Source organism: Triticum dicoccoides, chromosome 3A (assembly GCF_002162155.2).
Source record: "Triticum dicoccoides isolate Atlit2015 ecotype Zavitan chromosome 3A, WEW_v2.0, whole genome shotgun sequence".
Taxonomy (NCBI): Eukaryota; Viridiplantae; Streptophyta; class Magnoliopsida; order Poales; family Poaceae; genus Triticum; species Triticum dicoccoides.
The window spans coordinates 124,050,729-124,057,362 of record NC_041384.1 but is presented as its reverse complement, the minus strand read 5'-3'; positions in this window follow the sequence as shown (position 1 = coordinate 124,057,362).

Genomic DNA, 6,634 nt, shown 5'->3' with positions numbered 1-6,634 from the left:
GCAAACCCTACAGCGGGAATCCCTCACGCTTGCGCGACACGGAGAGCACCATAGGAAAACACCAATAATAAAACATGCAACTCAAACCAATCACGATCATCAAATAACCCATAGGACAAAACGGATCTACTCAAACATCATAGGATAGCCATACATCATTGGGAAATAATATATAGCGTTGAGCACCATGTTTAAGTAGAGATTACAGTGGGCAAGAGAGAGGTTACACCGCTGCATAGAGGGGGGAGAGTTGGTGATGATGATGGTGAAGTTGTTGGTGAAGATTGCGGTGATGATGATGGCCCCCGGTGGCACTCGGTGCCACCGGAAGCGAGGGGGAGAGAGCCCCCTCCTTCTTCTTCTTCCTTGACCTCCTCCCTAGATGGGAGAAGGGTTTCCCCTCTGGTGCATGGCCTCCATGGCATGGGAGGGGCGAGAGCCCCTCCGAGATTGGATCTGTCTCTCTCTGTTTCTGCGTTCTGTTCTTCTACCCTTTCACCATTTCGTATATATATGGAGATCCGTAACTCCGATTGGACTGAAATCTTCGCCGTTATTTTCCCCCCAAAAATAGCTTTCTTGCGGCCGAAGAAGGGCATCAACCGCCTTACGTGGGGGCTACGAGGGTCAGGGGCGCGCCCCCCTGCCTCGTGCCTCCCTCGGGCACTGTCTCGTGTGGATTTTTCTTCCGGAATTCTTCAAATGTTCCAAAAATATTCTCCATCCGTTTTTATCCCGTTTGGATTCAGTTTGATATGGGGTTTCTGCGAAATATAAAACATGCAACAAATAGGAACTGGCACTAGGCACTGGATCAATATGTTAGTCCCAAAAAATAGTATAAAAAGTTGCCAAAAGTATATGAAAGTTGAATAATATTGGCATGGAACAATAAAAGATTATAGATACGACGGAGACGTATCACTGGTCACCTGTTCTTTAGGGATGATACAGAAAAAATAAAGTAAGCAGATAGAAAACGTTACGGGAATGCTTGCAGGGTTGTCCGTATTGTGCTTCCACCGATACCCATGGTATCTTGAGTGCGTAGTGATGTGCGCGTGGTGCAAATTTTGCCAATACAGTATGTGGGTGGCGGAAGACGAACTGCTATTCGCGTTCCCGGATTGGTCGAACGTCGGAGGGAAACTGTTTTTGGCCCCTGGCGTTCTGCTGGCGAGCCGATCCATTGTCTTTACCGCCTGGTGGCCTCCTTCCCTTGTGATCAGCGTTAAGCTTGCCTGCCTGCTTGAAGACCCAATAGTTTCGGTTGGTATGATTAGCTGGCATATCAGTGTGGCCGTGAATCTGACAAGGTCGGTCCAGTATCCTGTCAAGGGTGGATGGTCCATCCTGGTTTGCCTTTAGTGGCTTCTTCCATTGACCGGGCTTCGGATTGTGAAATCCGGCGTTCACCGCTGTGCCGCGTATGTTACTGCGACTGTTATGCTCGGTTCGTCATGGCTTGCCGTTGCCATCTCGGATTTCGGAAGTGCTCGGGCTGCTGGCGTCGTTGCTTTTACGAGCAAGCCAGTTGTCTTCTCCCGCACAGAAGCGGGTCATTAGAGCAGTAAGGGCTGCCATGGATTTGGGTCCTTCCTAGCCGAGGTGGCACGCTAGCCATCCGTCCCGGGCGCTATGTCTTAAAGCCGCAAGGGCTTCTGCGTCCGTACAGTCGACAATTTGGTTCTTTTTGACCAAGAACCTGGTCCAGAGCTCCCTAGCTGACTCGTCGGGCTCCTGGACAATGTGACTTAAGTCGTCGGCGTATAATGGCCGGACGTTCCCTGGAAGTTGCCTCGAAAGGCGTCTTCCAAATCTTCCTAGTTGCCAATGGATTTTTCTGGCAAACTGTTTAGCCAGTACCGAGCTGGCCCTTTAAGCTTGAGAGGTAGATATTTAATGGCATGGAGGTTGTCTCCACGGGCCATGTGAATATGAAGGAGGTAATCCTCGATCCATACCGCGGGATCTATTGTTCCATCATATGATTTGATGTTGATGGGTTTAAACCCGTCTGGAAATTCGTGCTCCATTACTTTGTTAGTGAAGCAGAGAGGGTGTGCGGCTCCTCTATGTTGGGCCACACTATGGAGCACCTTCGGTGGGTTCCGTTTATGGTGTTCGGTCCGGGCATGGTCGGCTTTATAGCATCCGAATAGGCGACCATCATCGTCGGTCGGGGTATATCTTCGTGATCTGTACGTCGATCATGTGTGTCCTGCTCTGCCCTCTGTGTATTGGTTGATATCGCGGGTATTCCCTCGAGATGTTTTGTTTTGACAGCCAGATGGGTTGGTATGGTACTCTGCTTGGGCTGCTGCTTTGTCTGGACCGAACTGTGGTCGGCCCGCCGCATTGTTCGATGGTGGTATGGGTTCCATGGCCCTGCCATCGTATTGAAGGAGCCGCCTATTCTTGGGGTGGCTTTTGGCTGGGCTGCTAAGGCCGTATTCGTCGGCGGCCAAGACCTCAGTCCATCTATCATTTAGCAAATCTTGGCTTGCTTGAAGCTGCAGCTGCTTCTTTCTTAGGCTCCTTGAAGTGGCTATAAGCTGCCATTTAAAGCCCTCCTGCTCGAGAGGTTCCTTGGGCATGATAAAGTCTTCGTTGACGAGGATCTCCTCTTCCTCGGAGAGTGAGAGATAATTGCTGTCCTCCGAGTCCCCATATGTGGTCTGTTCATCAGAGCTATCTTGCCCGCCTTCCTGTTCATCCTGCTCAGATTTTATCTCAACAGGGTCTTTGTTGTCCGGAGTGTCGTCTTCTCTGGTGCTGGCAGTGTTTTCTCTTGGGCGATGTGACCTAGGGTGCCGGTGTCCGGGCTGTGTACCAGGCAGTTTATTCTCGACCGGATCATCCTTATCATCGTCGAGAGTGCCGTAAGGTGTGTCTAACATACACACGTCATACCAGGAAGTGGTCATCCCGTGTCGAGCGGGTAGTAAGCTCTGGCCTTGCCCCTCATCGTCGTCCACACTGTCGATGTCTTCGGAGCGGGGGTCGGGCATGTTGGTTAGGTCTTCAACAGTGGCTACGGAGTGGGTGGCGGGTGGGAAACAAAATTATCCATCGTCCGCTGAAAGTTCAAACCGAACATAGTTCGGCGACGGGTCGTCTGCCAGGGATAGGTTTTTTAGCGAGTTTAGCATGTCACCCATGGGCAAGTGTTGGAAGATGTCTGTGGCGCTGAACTTGAAGATCGATAACCGATTGAGTTCGGTATACGCGGGCTCGCAGGGTTCAGAGTTTGACATCAGAGGTGAGTCCGAGATTCCGTTGATGCAGATACCGTATGGAGTGGAATCTACGTGTGGCTCTAGTGCCGCGGAGTCGGTAGCCCCCGTGATGGGTTCGAGCTTCCCAACTTCGGGCGACTTGATCTGCTCCGGATTTGAGGCCAGAGCTGCTGCAGGAGCTATCTCCTGGATGTGGCCCGATGACAGGTTTAAGCCATGTTCATCGAGGTGATGGGGAGCGGTTGCCGCGGTCTCGGATCCGTCGAAGATCAAATCTCCACGGACGTCCGCGACGTAATTTAGGCTTCCGAATCTGACCTGATGGCCAGGGGCGTAGCTGTCGATCTGCTCCAGATGGCCAAACGAGTTGGCCCGCAGTACAAAACCGCCGAATACAAAGATCTGTCCGGGGAGGAAGGTTTCTCCTTGGACAACGTCGTTATTTATGATTGAAGGGGCCATCGAATCCTTTTGTCGACGACACAGTGGAACTCTCAACGAAAGCACCAATGTCGGTGTCAAAACCGGCGGATCTCGGGTAGGGGGTCTGAACTGTGCGTCTAGGATCGATGGCAACAAGAGATGGGGGACACGATGTTTACCCAGGTTCGAGCCCTCTCTATGGAGGTAAAATCCTACGTCCTACTTGATTGATATTGATGAATATGAGTATTACAGGAGTTGATCTACCATGAGATCGTAATGGCTAAACCCTAGAAGTCTAGCCTATATGGGTATGGTAATGCGTATATGTGGTGTCCTTTCCGGACTATCCCCTTCGGTTTATATAGACACCGAGGGGATCTAGGGTTTACATGGAGTCGGTTACATAAAAAGGAATCTTCGGTCGCCAAGCTTGCCTTCCACGTCAAGTAGAGTCCAATCCGAACACGAGTATGATCTTTGATCTTCACAGCCCATTAGTCTGGCCCACGGATAACAGGCCGGACACCCGAAGACCCCTTAGTCCAGGACTCCCTCAGCAGGCACGATTTTTCTTATTTTCATCAAAATAGGATCCTTACCAGTTAGCGTGACTTTAACTCTATGAGAGAAAGGGATGACGTAGTTGTTGGGGAACGTAGCATGCAATTTCAAAAAAATTCCTACGATCACGCAAGATCTATCTAGGAAATGCATAGCAACGAGAGGGGGAGAGTGTGTCCACGTACGCTAGTAGACCGAAAGCGGAAGCGTTAGGTTAACGCGGTTGATGTAGCCAAACATCTTCACGATCCAACCGATCAAGTACCGAACGTACGACACCTCCGAGTTCATCACACGTTCAGCTCAATGATGTCCCTCGAACTCTTGATCCAGCAGAGGGTCGAGGAAGAGTTTCGTCAGCATGACGGCGTGGTGACGGTGACGTGATCCGCGCAGGGCTTCGCCTAAGCACTACGACGCTATGACCAGAGGAGTAAACTATGGTGGGGGCACCACGCACGACTAAAAGAACAACTGATGTGCTTTGGGGTGCCCCTGCCCCCGTATATAAAGGAGGGAAGGAGGAGGCCGGTCACCAAGGGGCGTGCCAAGGGGGAGTCCTACTAGGACTCCACTCCTAGTAGGATTCGCCCCCCTTTTTTTCCTTCTCATGGAAGGGGAAAGAGGGAAGGAGAGGGAGAGGGGGGAAGGAAAGGGGGGTCGCGCCCCCTTCCCCTTGTCCAATTCGGACAACACATTGGGGGGGGGGGGCGCCACCCCTTATGGGCTCCCCTCTCTCTCCCCTATGGCCCATGTTGGCCCATTACTTCCCCGGGTGGTTCCGGTAACCCCTCGGTACTCCAAAATATACCCAAACCATTCCGGTGTCCGAATATCATCATCCAATATATCAATATTTACCTCTCGACCATTTCGAGACTCCTCGTCATGTCCGTGATCTCATCCGGGACTCCGAACAATCTTCGGTCACCAAAACACATAACTCATAATACAAATCGTTATCGAACGTTAAGCGTGTGGACCCTACGGGTTCGAGAACTATGTAGACATGACCGAGACACATCTTCGGTCAATAACCAATAGGGAACCTGGATGCTCATATTGGTTCCTACATATTCTACGAAGATCTTTATTGGTCAAACCGCAATAACAACATAGGTTATTCCCTTTGTCATCGGTATGTTACTTGCCCGAGATTCAATCGTTGGTATCTCCATACCTAGTTCAATATCGTTACCGGCAAGTCTCTTTACTCGTTCCGTAATGCATCATCCCGTAAATAACTCATTAGTCACATTGCTTGCAAGGCTTATCGTGATGTGCATTACCGAGAGGGCCCAGAGATACCTCTCCGATACTCGGAGTGACAAATCCAATCTCGATCTATGCCAACCCAACAAACACCTTCGGAGACACCTATAGAGCATCTTTATAATCACCCAATTACGCTGTGACGTTTGATAGCACATAAGGTGTTCCTCCGGTATCCGGGAGTTGCATAATCTCATAGTCAAAGGAATATGTGTAAGTCATGAAGAAAGCAATAACAATAAAACTTAATGATCATTATGCTAAGCTAACGGATGGGTCTTGTCCATCACATCATTCTCCTAATGATGTGACCCCGTTCATCAAATGACAACACATGTCTATTGTCAGAAAACTTAACCATCTTTGATTAACGAGCTAGTCAAGTAGAAGCATATTAGGGTCACTTTGTTTTGTCTATATATTCACACATGTATCAAGTTTCCGGTTAATAAATTCTAGCATGAATAATAAACATTTATCTTGATATAAGGAAATATAAAATAACAACTTTATTATTGCCTCTAGGGCATATTTCCTTCAGTAGTGTGTGCCTAATATTATAAGATTGCATGCAAAAGCTAATATGCCCAACATTTTGAGAACGGTTTTGCTAAAGCGTAAGATGTGCCTAAGTCCTATGTCATTGATTTTACGTGGAGATTTGGGTGGGTATTTTTTTTCTTTGTACTTTTTGTTGAGTTATTTAGATGTCAAAAATAACTAAGGCTACGTTTGGATTAGCGTTTCTCCTCGTTTCTGGCCGGTATAGAATACAGAGATCGTCCTGTTGTTTTGATTCCAGGCAGGAATCAAGTGTCGACCCGTAATTTACACTTATAAAATAAATATAGATGTGAAAATTTACATCCATTTCAAGCAAGGCCTAAGAGATATAGCCTAGACAGATCCTCTTTTGGAAATGAGAGAGTACCTTGCAGCCTTTAATAATTTTACTTTTAACTTTCTCATGTCTTAAAAAAAACTTTCTCATGTCTTTACTTCAAAGATTTCTGGTGCATTTTCACCTTAAAAAAAACCCCTCTACATCTATCCGCAAAAATGGGCCGGACGACTGTCGACCACCCGTGCGCTCGCTGCCCTCGTATCCCGCTTCGGCCATCTTCCCCCCAAAATTT